This window comes from Spinacia oleracea, chromosome 3, assembly GCF_020520425.1.
Source record: "Spinacia oleracea cultivar Varoflay chromosome 3, BTI_SOV_V1, whole genome shotgun sequence".
NCBI lineage: Eukaryota > Viridiplantae > Streptophyta > Magnoliopsida > Caryophyllales > Amaranthaceae > Spinacia > Spinacia oleracea.
The window spans coordinates 148,890,633-148,911,506 of NC_079489.1; the positions used below are offsets into that span (position 1 = coordinate 148,890,633).

The 20,874-nt window shown below is 35.3% G+C and overlaps 2 long non-coding RNA genes and 1 pseudogene across 14 annotated transcripts; 1 reads left to right on the top strand and 2 right to left on the bottom strand.

The window, feature by feature from the left end:
• Window positions 1-367: 367 nt before the first annotated feature.
• Window positions 368-2,100, bottom strand: LOC110804311 (phytochrome B-like; annotated as a pseudogene).
• A 3,035-nt stretch (window positions 2,101-5,135) lies between these two features.
• Window positions 5,136-12,354, top strand: LOC110804322 (uncharacterized). 13 transcript variants are annotated; one of them, XR_008931249.1, is made up of 8 exons: window positions 5,136-5,454; window positions 6,351-6,701; window positions 7,661-7,798; window positions 7,902-7,924; window positions 8,623-8,794; window positions 10,661-11,056; window positions 11,295-11,497; window positions 12,021-12,354. It is a non-coding gene; the product is annotated as an uncharacterized lncRNA (long non-coding RNA). The 13 variants fall into 13 exon arrangements; XR_008931244.1 differs by adding an exon at window positions 9,661-9,740 and having other exon boundaries at window positions 7,661-8,794; XR_008931248.1 differs by adding an exon at window positions 9,661-9,740 and having other exon boundaries at window positions 7,661-8,794; window positions 10,903-11,056.
• A 1,981-nt stretch (window positions 12,355-14,335) lies between these two features.
• On the bottom strand, window positions 14,336-17,799 carry LOC110777772 (uncharacterized). The gene is made up of 4 exons (XR_008931252.1): window positions 15,762-17,799; window positions 15,601-15,657; window positions 14,668-15,377; window positions 14,336-14,540 (listed from the first exon to the last, which is right to left on the bottom strand). It is a non-coding gene; the product is annotated as an uncharacterized lncRNA (long non-coding RNA).
• Between the last annotated feature and the right edge of the window lie 3,075 nt (window positions 17,800-20,874).

A 20,874-nucleotide genomic window follows, 5' to 3' on the forward strand; every position in this document is an offset into this window, starting at 1 on the left:
GAAAAAATAAAGATTAACCTACGTGGGATTCTAACCCACATCTTTTGTGCATTTGCACAATGCTCTACCTATTGAGCTAGTAGGCTAGTGTTTTTAAATAGAATCAACAAAAGTAAAGCAAAGCAAAAAAAAGAAATTCGAAAACTTGAGTTAATAGAGTAAATCAAAATTATTAAGTCCTCCAAAATTGAAAGGGAATTTTACCAGCTTAGGACACTTGATTTCTGCGAAAACACTTTTAGAGGTCAGTTCACTGTTGGACTAGGGGGCTGCTTGAAACTTAGAGTACTCAGTCCGAGCAGGTTTCAATTATCCCTCTGGAGTACTTCCTGGTGACATTTACAGGCTAAGCTCACTTATTGAGTTATCACTGCATGTACATAACATTGGTGGAACCATTGGAAAAAGATTTTCCAGGCTTGCAAACCGAACAATTTTGCTGGTACAGTTCCCCAAAAAATTGGGAAGCTATTAAAATTGGAGCAATTAACAATATCAATGGTTCTATTCCAGCATCATTGATGAACAACACAAATCTTATAACAAGGAAAGGAGAACCAATCTTCTCTCTGGTTCCATGTGTTGGTGTATCCTAGATATTATTAAACTTGAATAAGCATGGTAATGAAAAGGTTTGTATTAGTAGAAGGTTATACCTTTTTCCAAACCTGAAATGATGTTGTTAGCACATCAACCTGTGAGAGTCAGAACATCAACCTGTGAGAATCACATATATTGTTAGTACTCAAAATACAAACTGCATCAGCCATCAAACCAGGAGAATAACGAACCAGGAGCAAGAGAATCGCAAATATAACCAAACGCAACACTTGTAAACTACTTGCATATTCATGAAAGGAAAAAAAAACAAATCACAGATTCAGTGAAAATCAACTCAAATCGATTCTTGAATTTATCCAATTCTAGGATATCTAATACAGAACCCTGATTCAAGCAAAATAAAAACGAAACTCAAGTAAAACGCACAAAATTCAATTGAAAACCCAATTAAAGTAAATGACAATTAAAATTAGAATCAAATCACCTAATATAGCTCCTTTTATTTGGAAGCCAATACCCTGCAATCATCGCACTATGTTTTGTGCAACTGCTATTACTTCCAATCAAATGTATATCCTCATGAATTTTGCCATTAAGACCCGGAGGGACAATCTGTCCACTTCTTGTGTACTTGTACTTTATTCAATTGACGCATGAGGTACACCTGTAGCAGGATAGTGAAACCCGAGATACTGCTCTAAATCAGGCTGCTTACTCTCAGCCACAACCTCCCCATGTTCATCCTCATGAAACTTATACACCATAACCCTACCATAACCAGTAAGCTGCCTCACACTCTCAACCACAGTATCACACAAAATCTTAATATCCCCACCAGGCAAAGACTGCAAATGTGAAATTTCCCTCACAACAAGCTTCTGAGACTGAACCGCCCCATCAATCGACAACTTCGGGTCCTCAGTCCTAGCAGGTTCCAGATCAATAACAATCCCCACATCAATCCTATGCAAATTTGCCTAAAAGGCTTCCCAGACACCTTAGAATTAATTCAAATAGGGTTCAAAGGTGTAATTTCCCCTGCCCCAAAAGCCTTCTCTAAAAACAACACACTATTGGACATGAAAAGGGTTCTTACATCAATTCCAATCATCAAAAGTTCAGGCCTACCAGCCTCCATAGAAGGCACGGTATGTGGGTTTAATCCCAACATTTCTCTGGCATTTTCACTGAATGCAAGTAACCTATAACTAGATTCATAATCATACAGACCTAAAAAAACTTTAAATTACTATCCAATTCGAGTTAATCATAATAATTCGAACACACTACGAAAATCAATCACAACACCTACTTAATTGCACCAAAATTTGACAGAAAATCAACTACAATTCGACCTAAGTTCACAAATTATCTACAATTTGAAGAATCAAGTAGAGAAAGATAGAAAAAAACTGAACCAATAAATCATGAAGTGAACATTAAATCTCAACAAACTTGCAATAAAACTCAAAATAAACCTACAATTTACATAAATCAGCAAAGAATCACTCACCAATTGCTATAGAGGAGACGACGCATTGACGATGGAAGCGTAGAGATGGTGGTGGCGCGGTGGTTGCAGCAGGCGAGGACACGGCGGCGAAGACAAGAGAGAATCACGAAGGGAGAGTGAAAATGGAGGAGAGAGAATAAGGAGCTCCTGAGAGAACTCACGAAGAGAGAGAAAAGGGAGCAGAACTCGGGTCAGGAGAGAGAAAATATTTGAATGAGTGGCTTGTAATTTGGTCGAAATTGTTTTGCATTATTTACAATTATGCCATTACTAACGCGGTAGGTAAACGTTTTTCAGCGGTTAGATTTGATCACAATGAATGCACGAGATTGCTTCTCATTCTTCTCATTTTAAACTTCCTTCTCATTTGACTGTGTATATATATATATATATATATATATATATATATATATATATATATATATATATATATATATATATATATATATATATATATATATATATATATATATATATATATATATATATATATATATATATATATATATATATATATATAAATGTTGGCGAAAATGGTGGCAGCTTTTGTCCTCCTTTGTCACAACCATGGATGCAAAAACACTAAGCTTGTGAAATTAATTAGACTTAGATGTTGATTAGACTTTAAAAAATGCAATAGAAGCCATTGTTTAGCTTCTTTTTTCTTAACAAAATTTTTGTTTTTATTAATCGGGATTTAATGTACGGGGTAATTTTAAGGATGCAGTTGGTTGGGGAAGAAGAAAACAAGGATAATTGAGATGAATGGGGAAACACTGATTCACCAAATAAGCAGCAGTCTGTAGAGGAGTAGGAATAGATAAGGGAAGGAAGAAGAGGGAGGGGAAAAAAAGGTGTCACATGTTGCATACGTGTGAAGTCAATGCCAGAAAATGAAGTTAACTACCGGATTCCGAACAAAGGTGGTCTTTGACAAAAAAAATTATGATTTAGGTTTCTTCTTACGATTTCTTTTTTTTAAAGGTGGTTTCTCACAAAAACACTATTTTGAAAGGTGGTTTTTCACAAATTTGCCAAGTTTCAATTGATTCCAAGAAATCTAGCAGTCAAAAGGAAGAATTTGCATAAAATTATTGAAAATCTGAAGAACACAGATCGATGTGGCCAATTAATCGAAATTGGCAAAAAAAAAACCCGGTAGAAATCTATAATGTTGACCCAAATGGTTTTGATGATGACAAGAAAACTTAACTAATAAATGTTTATGTTTCAATGCTAAGAAAACCAGGAGTTCCAGAGTAGGAACAAGAGAAGGCCAAAGCATGCAGACTTGGACAATCAGAGAAACTGATCAAGCAGGCATAAATAAGTTCCTGAGGGGGAACATGGTTCGAGAAGTTCCAGAGGTGGAACAACCAACATGCGAAGCAGCATGGAACATGAAGACAGGAAATAAGAGTTTATTTTCTAGGATTCATGTAAGTATGTAGTAGCATGAAAGGTAATGGAACAAGGTGTCAAAAGGAACTCGTGGAACTTAGAGTCAAAAGCATCTAAGAGTCAGTGAATATGTTGCATATTATTATCGTAATCTATAGGGATTTATTTAGAGTTTTGTTTCTTAATAAATCTCTACTTGGTTAAGTGTTTTAGATAATATGCACTAGTTATTTTAGGATAAGATTTAGTTTTAAATAAAAGATAAGTTTTAACTTAAATCAACTTTAATTAGGATTCTAATTTTAATTGCATCTTTTATTTATTTTTATCTTACTTGCTTTTGAAAAATAAAGAGTCAAATTTTGAAATACGTATAATGAGTTTGTGAGTGTTGGAACTTGTAACGCAGGTTCCTGCACGAACGCAAAATCATGCATTTATTTCACGTTTATGAAAAGGTTTTCAGTAAAATATTTTTGCATAAGAAAATAAATAAAAAGTGAGTTTTGGAAAAATATCTCTTGGATTTTGTTTTGATAAAACGTTGATTTTTCTCCAAGTATTTATTTTCTTTTTGTTTCCTATTTTTACTCTAACTGTTTTACTGTAAACGTGGTATAAGTTGTGCCCAAGACTTTGACTGCTTTCTCCCCAAGTTTCTCCCCAACTAATTGATCATGGGTAAGTGCCTAGAAGTTAGGAAACTTACTATTAGTGGAGGAATAAGTGAGATTATGGTTAAGTCTTGTGCATGCTATAAATAGAGGCTTATATCTTCATTCTAAAGTATCTGACTTGCGTCATTCCATAAGGGTTGGTTGTGGAATAATGTTATAGAAGAATATGTTTTTCATTCCACGTTTTTGAGTCAGTTCCTACGAGTTTCAAGTTCCTACAAGTGACATGTTCCCCTTTGTTCTTTCACGTAATACATACTAGAGGGATACTAATCAACTATCAATCATCTATATTTTGAGAGTTGGTCAAGGGTTGAGGGAACTCTTGTAATGGGGCATTGGTCAAGGGTTTGAGTGAATTCTTGTATCAAGTTTTGGTCAAGAACTTGAGAGAGTTCCTGATGGGTATGGGGCAGGAACTTGAGTAAGTTCCTAATATGTATTTGGGTAGGCTTTGAGTAAAGTCTATGAGAGAGAAGCAGAGAGGCTTTGAGTGAAGCCAAAGAGTCAAGAGAGACTTATAGGGAAGTCAGTGAGAGCGTAGTTGTTTGAGGAACAACTATTGGGAACTTGAGTTCGTAGAGGAACTCAAGTAATGGCTGAGTTCCTTATAGGTTTGTAACATAGTTGTTTCCCTATAGTGAAAAGAGTTTAAGTTGAAATCCCTAGTGGGTCGAGATTTTCTTTCCAGTTGGGCCTTGGAAAGTTTCCTCGTAAAATATCTCTTGCATTGTTTCTCTACTTGCTTATGTTCTTTATAATTCCGCAAAATTTGGCTAGCAACACTAGTAGAAAAATCGTCATGTGCTTCCCTCCAAGGGCGGCTCATTTAATAAATTGGCAGCACTTGAGAGCACAAAAGAATAAAGAAAAAATATATTTTCACAAGTGCGGGCTCACTTAAGAAAATTGGCAGCACTTGAGTTTAAGTGCGGGCTTTAAACTCAAGTGTGGGCTATTTTACGCACGAGCAGCACAAAATATTTCTAAAATTGTTTCCCAAAAAGATTTCATTTCCCGCAACTCCTCCTTCATCTTCTCTGGTCTCTGGTCACTGCTTCCTTGAAACATTTTCTCGCTTCTCTCTCCTTCCCCTCTCTGGTTTCTCATCATTTTCGCGCTTCCCCTCTCTGATTTCTCTGCTCCTCCCCCTCTTTGGTTCTCAATCTGGGCGTGAAATTCAACACCCGCAGCACACACAGCAGGACTAGCCTCGTCGCCGCTATTGTTCCCCCACCGCCGAATTCGTCCAATTCCTTCCGCCGTCGCGGCACACATCTGTCACTCCTCCTTCTCTTATAGGTTTGTAGTTTAAATTTAATTATTTGTTTAGCTTGTTACTGTAATGGCGAATGCCTAATTTGTCAAGATTTTTCGATTGTGTGCTCGTTTTGCTTCCAACTTCTTCTAGATCGAACTAATTCAGGTTTGTTCTTCGATTTTTTATTTCCGATCCTAGTGTTTTTTTGTGTAATTAGTGTTAATTTCTCTTAGATTTTGATTTTTTTAGGATTTTGTTATGATTTTTTAAACTATTTTTTTATTGTTTGAACTCCGATTCTGTTCACTGGTGATATATGTTGGGTTCAGATTGTTTGATTTTGGAATTTGTTGATGGTTTTGGATTTAAATTGGATTTTGTTAACTGTACAAGAACTTTATCTTATCATATTTAAATTTTATGAGTTATGAAATTTATCATAGTGATTGTCTTTTTTTATTAAGTTTTGTTGTGTTGAATTTTGGTGATTTAATGGATGTAGGAAATCTTCTATGTGTATTAGAAAGTCAAAATCTTATCAATTGAGAATTTTGTATGGAGGCAAATGTAACCGATTTTTATGATTTGTTCTTTTGTCATGATATTGGTACTTGACAAATACTAAATTGGTATTTGTTTTACTTCAATCTAGGATGTATGTTAGTAATGTTTTTCTGTATTAGTCTGAAGCTTCAAGAGTTACATTTCCCGTCTTGGGCTTGAGTGGATGATTGCGTTTGATGCTTTGGTTTTAGATGATTCTATCATTTCTATGTCATTGTTTTTTGTGAGTTTTAGTGTCTTGAGCTCCAACGTTGGTTCTACTTTCCATTTGTTTTGAAGCTCCTCTTTTTACAAAAAAAATTATTTACCCAACTGTATCATCCAAGACACATTTCGAGGAAAAATTTATGAATGTCCTCTTGCATTTTTTCAGCCTTGCTTCAGTTGATTGAGGCTCACCAGCTGGCGGCATTGACAGTGAGAGATGAGCAGGAGATGATGATGAGGATCTGGGAACAACAGCAGCAGCAGCAGCAGCAGCAGCAATAACAACATCAGTTTTGAGGTTTCATGATAGAGGCAATGGTGAATACGATGGACTGAGGGAGCGATGGTTGTTGCCGGAGGCATAGCTAGGTTTAACCAGGTGGGGTGTGCATCAGCTGCTACAACAATGTTTTTGTCTCTTGGAGTGACCACATTTGATCCTAACGCATACAATCAGATGAGGTCTGCATCTGCTGCTACATCACCGTTTTGGCTCTTGGACTAACAAAGTTGAGAGGTAATTTTAATTAATTATTGACTTTTCGGCATTTGATGGATTTTTTGTTCTACATTTAGCAATTATACTTTGAAATTGATGTGTAATTAACACTCAGTTATTGATCTAGTTTCTTTTTTATTGTGGCTTTCTTTTTTCTGGTTTTGGTGTGTAAAACTTTGGAATTTTTTGGGTGCATAATATAAAGAAATAGTTTTAATATCAGTCTAATTACAGTGAAGTCAGTCCAATCACAGTGAAGGTGATTTATGTCAGCTGGTTCTTTTAGGAGTTTCTTATTTATGGAGGCTGGTAGGGTCTTTGTGAGGGGTTTGTGTGAGTGCATAGGGGCTATTTTGTGTGTTACAGTGTGAGGATTTGATCTTTAGGTAGGGTATCTCTGGTTTGAGTACATATACAGTTTAGATAAAATTAAGTACAATAAGTTTCATCCTTACAGCTCATGGATCTCAATTACATAAGTATCACTTACCCTATCTATAAGCTTAATTACTATAATCATAAATTTGAAATTATGATTCCTTTATGTTTTCCGACCACTAGCGTCTACATATGTTTGAAGAATGTTGCCCAGCACTTATGAAGCTACTCGTTAAGACTTTTTGTGTAAGTGGCCTTCAAGGCTACCTATGCACGTTTTCATTTGGGATACAATGTGGATGATGTATGTTGTCTTATTACTTCTGTTTTGTGGTTAAAATCTGGTTTCGCATTAGCTTGGCAAGATCACATTGGAGACTTATATCTCACAGTTTCACAAATGGCTAAAGTATTATGATAATTTATACTGATATTATGTTATAATGTGTATTTGGAGGAATCTCTATTTATTAACTAGAGTTTTCATTCAAATTTTTGTCTGTTGATGTTCTTCCTGCACAAGCATTGCATACTACTAGCTTATACAAGCTTTTCAAAGTTATTGTCGTTTGAGTTCTACTCTTTGTTTTATGTCTCAGGCATGTTGCAGGTATCATCTCTGTAGCTTTCTGCTCAGGCCAGCAGGTTATGTTCAGGTCAACTAGGTCCATGGTACTAGTCTCCTGGTGGTCTCCAGATCCATGATATTTCGAACGGAGGTTCGAGATATTCTTCAGGTAATTTATTGACGATTCTATTGGCTTTTATTCAAATTTTTCATCATTTTTCTGATTTTGGTGATGTTGATGTATATGAAATTCGTTGTGGAAATTATTGCAGAAGAATGAAGAAGCAACTCTTAGGTATTATTCTTTGGTCAAAGTATTTGATCAGTTACGTAGTTCAAAGTCTTTCGGATTAGACCTTATATGTTAACTTTAGTATATAATTTTGTATAAGAGTTTCTTTAACAAATATTATATTTGAATATTATGTCTATTTTTATTCTTAAAATAAATCAATTTATTATTTTTCTTTCTTCTTCATTATCCGTATTGTGCACTTTGATCTGCACTTTTGATCGAGACTGTTGTTGCTGCTTACTTCTCTACAACTTTGTGGCTTGTTTTGTTTGGTACTGTGTTCGTTGTCACGCACCACTGTCCTCTAGCCAATTCAAGTCTATCAGTCCTCTAGCCTCTAGTTAACTGATCAGTAGCAGGTCACACTAGTAGAAAAATATTGATTTGCTGCTACGCGCTAGCGCCGTTTATTTGCTAACGCCTCCAATTAAACGATAAATTATTAATTGGCGGCGTTATAACACCACTAATCCATAATAATTATTAATCAGCGGCGTGTAATGATATTTACGCCGCCAAACTCATAAGGTAAAACCCTTGCCTTTCCTTTCCTTTCGTATCCTTCAGTTGTCTTCTTCTTGCTTTTTTTGAGTGTCTGTATCCTTCTCCCTTCTTCTTTCATTCTTCTTCACCACCAATTATCTCCTCTTTAATTGATTTTGACTGATCTCCACCGCCGTCGTCTCAAAACGGTACAGATCGACTCATCTCGACTGCGAATCACAAAACTCTTCACACTCGTCTATGATCTACTGAAATTATGTGAAAATCAGAGCAACTATCTAAAATCGTCGATTCACGGGGTTGGTTCAAGTTTTCGGGTGACTGACACCATTGTTTCAAGTTCTCCGGCCGTCGTGCTTAGTCTAGGTAAGTTTCGCTCCTACTCCTTGAGTCCTTTCTCCTTCTTGCCGTTTTTTCAATTCAATTACGTTATTCTATCTCTTTCATATTTCGATTTACATCTTTCGATTTACATGAATTACTTCTGAATTATTGGATTATTTTTTTTTGTAATTATGTGTTTTAATTTCTAGGGTTTGTGTAATTTTCATTGTTCTTTTGGCATTTGGACGAAATTGTGGTAATTATAGAACTATTTGTCTTTAAAATTCATCTAATTTCGTAATTGCTTTTGTGAAATTAGTTTTTTTCCCCTTGTGAATTTTGTGGTATTGAAACTTTGTGGATCCCAAATTCTATAGGGAAGTTGATATATCTATGAACCTTAATCTTAGAAATACTAGCATTGAATGTCTTCCTAGCGCCATAACAAAATTAGACAACCTGCAAAATTGGACATTATGTGTTGCAGTCAGGTTAAAGAGTTGCCAAGAAATTTTGCTAAATTGGACAACCTCAAGTACTTGGTATTTTTTTTGGGAGCGGTTTGACTGATTTGCCGTCAGGATTTGGGAAATTGACATCTTTGTAGAAGTTAGATAAATTCATGATTGGGAAAGGCAATGGTATAGACTCTCTTCCAGCCTTGAATCTTGTAGGACATTATATCTCTCTGTCCAGTTTTCATACCTTGACCAAGAGTTTCTGTTATATCTTTTAGAGTTTGGTTTCATATTGTATATGTTCAAGTACTTTTTGTTATATCTCCATATGTTACTCAGGGGCCGTGGTCTTAAACTCTTAATTATTAGTTTAGAATTCAGACTTAAATGAATGCTTTCGAAGAACAATGAATGTTTCGCTAGGAACCATACTACTTACCCTCTTCATAGAATTTCCAGCGGCGGCGAATCTGGAGGATGTGGGAGTTCAAACAGTCATTATAGAGTACACAAACTGGTGTTATTTCTGGGTATGATTGGTTTTTTTATAATTCAAGTATAATTTCTTTCATAATAACCCTCTTTTTAATTGAAAGTTTTGTTTTATTGTTGTAATTGCTTGCGTGCGAATTGGACTGATGGGTTGTTTGAACTATGGTGTTCTTGATCAATTGGGTGTAAAATTCAAGTGTAGTTTCATCGGAAAATAGCCCCTTTTTTTTATTGAAGTTTTGTTTTTTAGTTGTAATTGCTTCAAATTTACTTGATGGGTTGTTCGAGTTATAGTGTTCTTGATTGTTTGATTAATTGGGTTTTTAATTTAAGTGTAGTTTCTTTCATGCTATTGTAAGTTCAATGCTAGAATGTAGACAACTAGACAATGATCCGTTTTTTAAGGTTAGATTGTTGCTGCCATTCCTTGATAGAGATCATTGGAAAATAGTTTCTTTGTTTCTTTGTTTTTCTATATACTGCCTACAGAGTATTTAATATTGCAGTTTTTTTTATTATCAATAGTTAGTTGTTGGGACGATAGTTAAAACAACTAGCGAATTTCTACTTCCCTCTTGGCTAATTTTGATTGTCGCCTATCAATCGGTACTACCTATTGTTTAAGACATTTATTTTGATCATTCTATTAATAACTCTATTCGAATAACTCTATTCTTAACAAATTTGATTCTTTGTATGTTTACATTAGGTAGTGCTTTTTTTGGCATAGAGTACATGATATGTTAGGTGATACTTGTCTGTTCCTATACTCAGCGTTTCATCAATAGTACACTTGAGTTTCACTGGGATAAATCTGTTATTATTCAGTACATGTAGTCTGTTAATACAAGGAGACCGTGGTTGATAAGAAACAAGTGATATTTGAAAATTAGGTGGCCCGAACCACTTCTTTTTCCTTAAGTTTCCTACTTTGAGTATAGAGCGTTCTTGCTTACAGGCACTCACCTCTACACAACATTAGGAGACAATGGGAGCTATCATCTGATCGAACTGCACAGTACCCATCTACCATGTTATTGCCAGCTGACCATGATGATCGTGTGGTGCCTTTGCACTCACTTAAATAGTTGGCTGTGTGTTCTCTGAAACTGCTGCAGTGCATGCTTTTTCTTGTCACTAAGTGATACCATGCCGCACACGCCTTTCCTTTCCTAAAATATGTACTGTATTATATTGCAGACATTGCAACATGTTCCTTGCACAAGCTTGGAGAATAGCCCTCAAAAGAATCCAATTATTGATAGAACTAAGTTTAAGGCTGGTCATGGAGCAGGACGCCCAACTCAAAAGATGGTTGGTACCCTATAATGCGAGTTCGTGTTGAAAACATCAGGTATAATCAGGTTAACTTTGGTATACTTAGAAAACTAATGCAGCAAAAATGAATATCTACCTTTTATCTAGTGTAGATTCTAGTTGTAGATTGCAGATGTAATTTCTATGCTGGTATATGTGATGAAAGACAAATTAAGGAGCTTGGTTAATGGGTTTTTAGATTTGAGTTAAGGTAACAACAGTCCTTTTGAGTTAAGGTAACAACAGTCCTAACAGGTGATCTGATTGTGATCCAGGAAGGCTTGAACATAACAGCAACGAAAGATTGGACAAACTTCAGACTGTAAGCTTCAGTGGAGTGTAGTGTGGCCCAGAATGATGATCTTGATGGTAAATAGAGTTTTAATCTCGCAATGCTGCAGGGTACTTACTTAATTACCTAAGGTGGAATATGCATCAAGTCTGACAGACAAATAGGGAGGGCAGCAGACAAAACTTGGTTAGTACAACTTTAATTCTGTATGCTTAAATCAAGTTCAATTTTGTATGATTTTTCATGATTTTTTTTGGTTGACATTCAAATCCTGATTTGATCTTTCTTTTCCTAATATTCTAGAGGTTTACCTCTATTTAACTCCCACTATCCAGAAACTGTGAAATATGTTGTTGAGTTCCATATTAGTTCCATTTTATGATAATAATTGTCTTTGTAATTAACTTAATAACCTTTTTCCCCCTTCTTGTCTCTGTAATTAGTTACCTATACCACACACACCCCCCCCCCCCTCTCCCTCTAAATATAAATATCATTATAGAAGAGAATCCTGACAACTTCCTAATCACCATGGGAAGAAGTATGGCATTCTGTTGATCATCATGTGACCTGACAACTTCCTAATCCTGATAACTTATTGTTCACTCATTTTTACCACATCCCTTTTCTCTAAGCTCCTTCACTTCTTCGTACTCATTTAGATGATTTAAAGTTTATTGTATGTGTCAACTTATTTTATGATATATAGATTATTTTGTTAGGTTTGCACGTCACTAAGTGGAGAGCGTTTCACCAATGAGCAAATTGATGAAATACGAGACAAATGGGAATCATACTTCACCGAACATTGTGTGTAAATAACCTTTCATCGATCTCTTTTTGTGGATGTTTCCTGCTATTGAAGTCATATATAATTGCCTTATTATATTTTTGGTGCAAAATTGTAACGTACGAAGTGTAAAAGACATGGTTACGTTCGACTTCAAACGTAACTATTTAGTTGGTTTATTTTTGTAAACATATGATGGTGGTATTATATGTAAAAATCAAAGTTTATTGGAAGTTATTGGTGGTTGATGATACTTTTGGACATTGTATAAATGTGGCGTGAGTACAGGTTCTACATTTTTTGGCTTATTGAATATAGAAAATAAATTATTTTATAAAACAAAATTACACATTATTCGCGGCATTTTAACTCCTGAAATTTTACAAAGTTTGAGGCGTTTAGGTACAAAACGCCGCCTAACAATACTATTAATTTGAGGCGTTTTTCTACGTATACGCCGCAAATGAATCATTAATTAGAGGCGTTTTTTAACGCCGCAAATCAATCCTATTCATTTGCTGCCACTCTATTTGCTGCTACGCCAAAAACGCCGCAAATGAATATAAAAGTGACGCCTCAAATGAATGTTTTTCTACTAGTGTGATCAGAATAACAAATACAATGATCGACAATAGAAACAAGTAAAACAACCAACACAGTGCTAATCTAAACAAGCAACAAAGTTGCAGATCAGTAAGCATAGCACTAAGCAGGAGCAACAGTGCAGATCAGAATGTAGATTATGGAGAACGAGGGAAAAAGAGTTAGACTTATTGAGTTAGCGTAGAGGACAGTGATGCGTGGCAGTGACCTTTCTGCTTCGCTGCTGATTGTTCAGGTTTGGTAAGAGTTGACTCCGGTTGAATTTTTTCCGATCTGTTGTTTGTTAGTTGTGTCTGATCTTCACTGCCGTGTTGTACAAATTTGCTTTTCTACTGAGTTCATCTAGTCAATTTATTGTTCTACTTCTAGGGTTTTCTGTGCCTACCCTTTAAATCCTTGCAATCTTATATCCCGCAGTGTGATTCAGAAGCATATTTCTGTGAACTCTGTTGTTCAAAAGATTCTTGCCCTGGCATTCATAAATATTATCTTGCTTATGTTACAGTAGTTCATAAGAGCACTAGTGGTATTTATCATTAATATTTTACTAAAGAGTGTACCGTATTTTTGGTGCTGAGATATTTCTTTTCTGTATTACATAGTTGGGGGGCATAGGAGCAAATCTTGCAGTATTGGCCAGTATAGGCTTATCTCCATTTCCACAGAAGCATGCCAAGAGTATCTGGACCAAAGCAAAAAGCTTCCTGAAAGTTTGTGGGAGGATATCCTAGAGGGATCGGGAGCGATAGAGAATGACAAGGGAGGAGAAAAAAGTAGAGAACACTTCGCCTATCACTCATTTAGGCGTTTCTTGGACATGCTTGCCGATGTAGTAAGTACTTACTCTATGTGATGTCATATATTCTTTTCAAATTCTCATCCTCTCTTTGCTTGGAATTGTTCAGTAAAATATTTCTTTTTTTCACATTTTAAAGAAACTAAGAAGATGAACATGGCTACTGTTCCGCAAAATGCAATTTTTATGAATCAAAAGATTTTATAATTAATCACGAGTCTTACAAACATTAAACTAAGTATAATAAACATGTAGTGGTTTAAAATACTTATTTAGGTTCATTAGTTGAAAGTTGGGACCAAACACTAGTAGAAAAAACCCTTATTGCAGCGGGCTTTTAGACCCCTGTTGCAGCGTACATCGTATGCTGCAACTGGGGGGCCTGCAACAAGTCTGAACTTGTTGCAGCGTACAATGTTCGCTGCTAAAAGGGGTTTTTTGCAGCGTACATATGTATGTACGCTGCAACAAGTGCCAAAAAATTGGCAAATTTCAACTTGTTGCAGCGTACAATGTTCGCTGCTAAAAGGGGTTTTTTGCAGCGTACATATGTATGTACGCTGTAACAAGTGCCAAAAAATTGGCAAAAATTTGTACGTTGCAACAAGTCTGGAATTTTGCGAAATTTTTTTCCCTTGTTGCAGCGTACAACATATATGTACGCTGTAACAAAGCACTTTTGGCGGGAAAATTCTAATTTTGTTTAGGGATACCTAGAGTGCCTTGCACCAAATATAGAAACCTGTCAAAACAATAATAGAATAACGCAACCTGTATAACAAATATAAAAACAACAACTGGAGTTTTGTATATATCCCAAAACGAAAAGTGCACATACCGATACATTTAAATATATTTACGTTCCAATTTCAACGTACGCATACATTTTAACATAAAAGATTGTTCTATAACATCTAAACCAACACGATCAAGCGCCCTCAGGTCAATAATAAATACTTGGTGGTAAAAAACTTCGCCCATTGCTCACGAACCACATCAATTTCCTCACTAGCATAAGGCGCAGTCCTCGGAGTATAGACCTTACAAAAACAAAAATTTGATGGAGCATTAGATCGATTAAATGCAAATGAAATGTCACATTTTAACATTCAAGCAACTAATGACAATGTATTAATAGTCTAGAATACGAATCAATTAGTTACTTACCTCATCTAGCCGGCCTTCATAGTCATGTTGTAACGTGACTATCTCTAACATGAACTTCATAACGTAATAGCCACACTCAGTTCTGCCGATTTGTTGAGCACACTGATTAAGAAACATAATACTTTATCTTGCAAGGCCAATAGTTAATAAAAACAAAGCCCTGCCATGCTTCAAACCCCTCGTCTGTTTCAAAGACATCAATAAAGTAATTTTCAGACAAGATCTAAACAAGTCTCCCCATTTCCTATGGAAACTTCCCAACTAGCTAGAAATAGACTTGGTTTGCTACACCAGATTCAATGTAATGTAATCACGCCAAAGCTTTACTTGCCACACAAGTACCATGACAACTTATTGAAGTTATGTGGTGGCACTACACAAAACTTAATGGAGCAGGTTCTCTTTGATGTTAACATTCGATGAGGAAGGTAATCAGGCATTGATACAAAATGGTAGTAATTATAGGGGTTAAAAAACACATGTTCAGAAGATGTTGACTTGCAAACCCAAACCTCAAATGCAACATTCACTTGGTTACAAAAAGAATAAAGGCTACAATTTTTATCTGAAAGTTCAATTCGAGAAATACCTGGTAAACAAATCCTGTGACACTACAACATATACTTATTGCCACACTAAGTGGAAGAAACATCGTCGAAAAACCCTGCTCCAAAAACATAAATCCTAGTTTTGATATGACAGTCGCCATCCTGCAGTTGTCTCAGGATCAGCATTGACCAACAACACCTTAAATTGAGAAAAGGATGTATAGTAGATCATGATTGAGGCATATGCAGACTTTACATTTTTTTTTTACAAGCACAAGGGCAAACTAGGTAAAAAACTGAAGCATGTAAGTGGACAAAGACAGGCAAGAGAAAAAAATAAGCTCTGGAAACATTTATAAATTTTGGAGAGAGATCTTAGGTATACCCAAGGAATGCCAGACTCCAGACCGTATATTATTTCCTCAACAACTTCAGATTGCATCTACAGCAGAAAATTTTAAAAAATGACAATCAAGAAAACTGCTCCTTTCAACAAGATAAACTCTAAAGTTAAATAGGAGGGTAACAAGATTCAAATAAAGATACCAATTCTTGTTCTCTTCGTTGTCGTCTGTAGATACGAAGCCACCCATTCAGGATTACCTGCAAGCAACATAGTCTACAGAAATCAGTATATTTCACGATAACATACATAAAACATACATTATTGACAAGTAAATATGAGATGAATCGCTGCTTAGGCTATGTGGAAGGGACTATGAACAGAACTATCACACAAGCTAATGATAATAGGCAATTGACTATAAGTATCTTTAAGCTCATTTTTCCTCACAACTATAAATCACCTCTAAGTTCAAATGCTCAATCGGAAACCAGCAAATTTCCAGAATATTTATTACTTTATTCTAATTCATGGGCAAACCACAACTGGGGTTTAATTGGAGTTTCTCCATAAAAAATCATATTCCAGGTGTTCACCAATGAACAGTTCAGGTATAGGATTTACCAAGACAAGTGTGACAGCAGTTGAATGACTAGACAGCAGGTTTTAGCTCAAAAATATGACAGACGACCTGTCAGCTAGTATTCCTTTCTTATGAAGTTTTAGGCCAGTCAATTAGAGTTCTGACCACGGTCTAACTAACAAACCTCTCTGCAATAACAGTGCTGATGTTCGATATATGTGATCACCCATATCCCACTCAGGTAGGAACCTCCTCAGTATCAAATCAACCAATGATGTAAATAGTACAATGTAGTATGGTTATGAGGCTTCATGATGCATCAGATACAAATAGGCAGGCTTTGTTATCTTCTCAATATATCAGCATTTATAAATCTCATGAACCATTGCATATTTAAGTGGACCCTATTGTTTATGTCAGTTGGTTTCAAAAGAATATAGCCAGCTTAAAACGGGCAAGATAGAAAAAGGAAAGTATCAAGATGCTGACCATTAAACACTGTTGTATGTAGCATAAGCTTCAATTACAGTTGACAATTGAGAATAAAATACACAGAATTAAAAGAGGTTGTTGAGAAAAGATGCAGGAACTTGAGAAAAAGTGAATTTCATGGTACCAGGCTACCAGCAATTAACAACAAGATTATAGGAAAAAAAATACAAACCAAGAAGTTAAAGAGAATATAGTGTTGCAAGTGCAAGCAGTATAATGCTGCTTCTGCTACAGACCTACAGTATACACTCAGCAAGAAACAATAAACAATCGAAACATATGATTCACTAATGAAAAAACAGACCCATGCTTAAAGCAGCTTACAGACAGATGCTAGATACCAAGGTGACAATCACAATTCATAGGACAAGCAAAAATAAGGAAAACTGGAAGCGTAAATCTCATAACAGCTATCATAAGACAAAAGACACTATTAACACAATTTCTACATTATGTATACTCTATGAATAAAGGACATACTGGCTTGTGCTTTGTTTCTAGCAAAATCATCCTGCACAGTGCACACTAGTAGCAACTCTTCCATCAAAGTAAACCTTCAAGCATCAGTTTCTAAATACCAGTTGGGGATAAAGGGATGTTCGTTCATTACAATATGCACCATTACGTATAAATGTCACAGAAAAGACAACACGAAACAGTTTTAAGGTTCCTAAGCTCGCCATATCGCTTGTCCCTGAATCCCCACCACTGCAGCAATAAACACCAAAGTACAATACATAATTTCCCAACAAGGGCTAGTTGAAACTATATCATGAACTTTAGCTTAGTTTCTAATTGCCTGGATAGCAAACCATTGTCTTTTCCAGTAACTACAGGAACACACCCATGAGTCCATGACCATATTAAATTCTATTTCTGTCACTTAGCTCCAGAAGAATAGTAGTTTAAGGGCCACTAACAAAAATAATATGGAGTATCTTTCAAATACATGGAAACAACTTACTGGAGCAAGAGATAATGCCCTCAACAATCCTAATAAGTAAAACGGAATGGATACTTAAGCATAGAATACTAATGTACACGTTTTATTATTACATTTACTGTACTTATCCAAATTTTATTTATCGTAAAAATGATATGCACTTACTGTACTATTGATTTCAACTTTCAAAAGAGGAAAAGAGAACTTTTATGAAGATAATTAGATATATCAATACCTTATGCAATTGTTGAAATTCGAACAAGCACGATGATAGATTATGCTGGCAGTACGATCATCGCCCCTCTCTTCAACCATATGAGTATCTACCCATCTTCACAATTAACTGCAAATTAAAGAAATAATTGAAAAACAGCCAACAAAATCAAAATAAAAATAAAAGTTGAACAAACGAAAATCAAAAACGAAAATTGAAAATGAAAATCAAAACGAAAATCAAAAACAATAATCAAAACGAAAATCAAAAACGAAAATTGAACCCTAATCTGAAAACGAAAATAAAAACGAAAATAAAAATTGAACAAACCATAGCGAAACCACCGGAACCACGACGCCGAGCAACCACCGGAACCACGACGCGACGGGGGGATGCTGAACCCCCGGCCGACCAAGAATATAACCTTTCAGTGACAGGCCGCGCGAGAACAAAACGGGATGGGGGAGATGAGGCAAGAACAGCGACGCAGGCGAAGACAGACACACCGGCGAAGACAGCGACGCAAGGCTGAGCAACGCTTGAGTTCAACGGCGACGCAGGGCTGGGTTCGACGGCTGAGTTCGACGGCTTGCTTGGATATTTGTTTAAGGGAAAAAGCTTGGAGAGAAGGTACGTACGTTTGAGCGCGGTTTCAAAATATTGTTAAAGGGCAAAACTATTGATGTACGTTATTGCAGCAAAAAATTTTGAAACGCGGACTTGTTGCAGGGGGCAATAGCATGTACGCTGCAATAAAGTCGGGTTGTTGCTGCGGGCTTTTATTTTGTACGCTGCAACAAACACATTTTCTGCGAACAATTAAAATGTACGCTGCGATAACCCTTTAAAGGGTTTGACCCGCGTTGACCGACTGGTTATTGAAGCGTATTTATACATGTACGCTGCAACAAGGGGGCTGCAACAGGGGTTTTTTCTACTAGTGAAAATAAGTCATTTTAGTTAAAATGTAACCTTAATGATCAAACGAGCCTTATATGTGCATAACTTGGCCAAAGTAGGTGAGAATGAGTTTTTGAAACATAAAACTAAGTATATTAAACATGTCAAACGTTTAAAATACTTTTTAGGTTCATTAGTTGAAAGTTGGAAGCGAAATAAGTCATTTTTATTATTAATATGACCCATAATGAACAAACTTAGTCTTAAATATGCATAACTTGATCAAATTAAGTGAAAATTAGTCTTATAAACATGTAAAGGGTTTCAACTACTTATTTATGTTCATTAGTTGTAAGTTGAAATCGAAATGAGTCATTTTAGTCGAAATGTGACTGATAATGAACAAACTAGCCTTAATGTGCATAACTTGACCAAAGTAGGTGAGATTGAGTCTTTGAAATATAAAACATACTCATTTAAGTTCATTAGTTGATAGTTGAGACCGATATAAGCCATTTTAGTATAAATGTGACATATAATGATCAAACGAGCATTAAATGTACATAACTTGACCAAAGTAGGTGAGAATGAGTCTTTGAAACATTAAAAATAAGTATATTAAATATGTAAAGGGTTTAAATTAAAATACTCTTTTGGGTTTATTAGTTGAAAGTTGGGATTGAAATAAGTCATTTTAGTCAAAATGTGACTTATAATGTTCAAACCAGCAACCTTAAATGTGCGTAACTTGAAAATAGTGGGTGATTATGAGTCTTTGAAACATAAATATAAGTGTATTAAACATGTAAATGGTTTAAAATAATAATTTAGGTTCATTAGTTGAAAGTTAGGACCAAAATAAGTCATTTTAGTCAAAATGTGATCTGTAATGATCAAACGAGCCTTAAATGTGTATAACTTGATCAAAGTATATGAGAATGAGTCTTAGACACATTAAACTAAGTCTAATAATCATGTAGGTGTTTAAAACTTATTTAGGTTCATTAATTGAAAGTTGGGAGCAAAAAAAGCGATTTTAGTCGATATGTGACCTATAACAAACAACCAGCCTTATATGTGCATAATTTGACCAAAGTTGGTGAGAATGAGTTTTTGAAACATAAAACTAAGTATATTAAACATGTAAAGGGTTTAAAATATTTATCTAAGTTCATAAGTTGAAAGTTGGGACTGAAATAAGACATTTGAGTAAAAATGTGACCTATAATGATTAAACGAGCATTAAATGTACATAAATTGATCAAAGTACGTGAGAATGAGTCTTAGAAACATTAAACTAAGTCTATTTAAAATTTAAAAGGTTTTGAATGCTTATTTGGTTCATTGGTTGAAAGTTGGAACCGAAATAAGATATTTTAGTCAAAATGTGGCCTATAATGATCAAATGAGCCTTAAATGTGCATAGGTTGACCAAAGTAGGTGAGAGTGAGTATTTGAAACATAAAACTAATTAAGTGTATTAAACATGTAAAGGGTTTAAAATACTTATTTAAGTTCATTAGTTGAAATTTAGGAGCGAAATAAGCCATTTATATTATAACTTAAGTATATTTTTTTTGATGGTCGATCTTTTTAAGGTCGTATTCAACAATCCGAGGGAGCAACCTTTCACCATTGAGAAAATAAATGAAGTCGAGAAAAGTTGGCAAACTTCATTACCAAGGATTGTCTTTGATATTTTCTTGTAGTGAATTGTAGATTATAGATGCTAGATTTTCATATGATTGAAATGTAATCAATTTTTATTTTTACAATTAGATACTATTCAATTTAATTATCTGTATAATTGGATACTAGCTTTTTAATGTGATATATGGAGGTGAAATAGTGGCGTAGTCCAATTGTATATTATATGTAGCAGGGAAATCGATTGTATAACAAATTTCTAGATCAAATGCGGCTCATTTGTATATTAATCTGTGGCGTGGTCCAATTGTAATATGTAGCAGGGAAATCGGTTATACAACAAATCTAGATCAAGTGCGGCTCATTTATAGGCCAAGTGCGGCTCATTTTTATGCTTGTGTTGCCCATTTCTATGTCAAGTGCGGGCTCATTTTCAAATTTGGCAGCACCAAATATGTCAAGTGCGAGCTCATTTTCAATATTGGCATCACCAAATATGTCAAGTGCGGGCTCATTTTCAAAATTGGCAGCACCAAA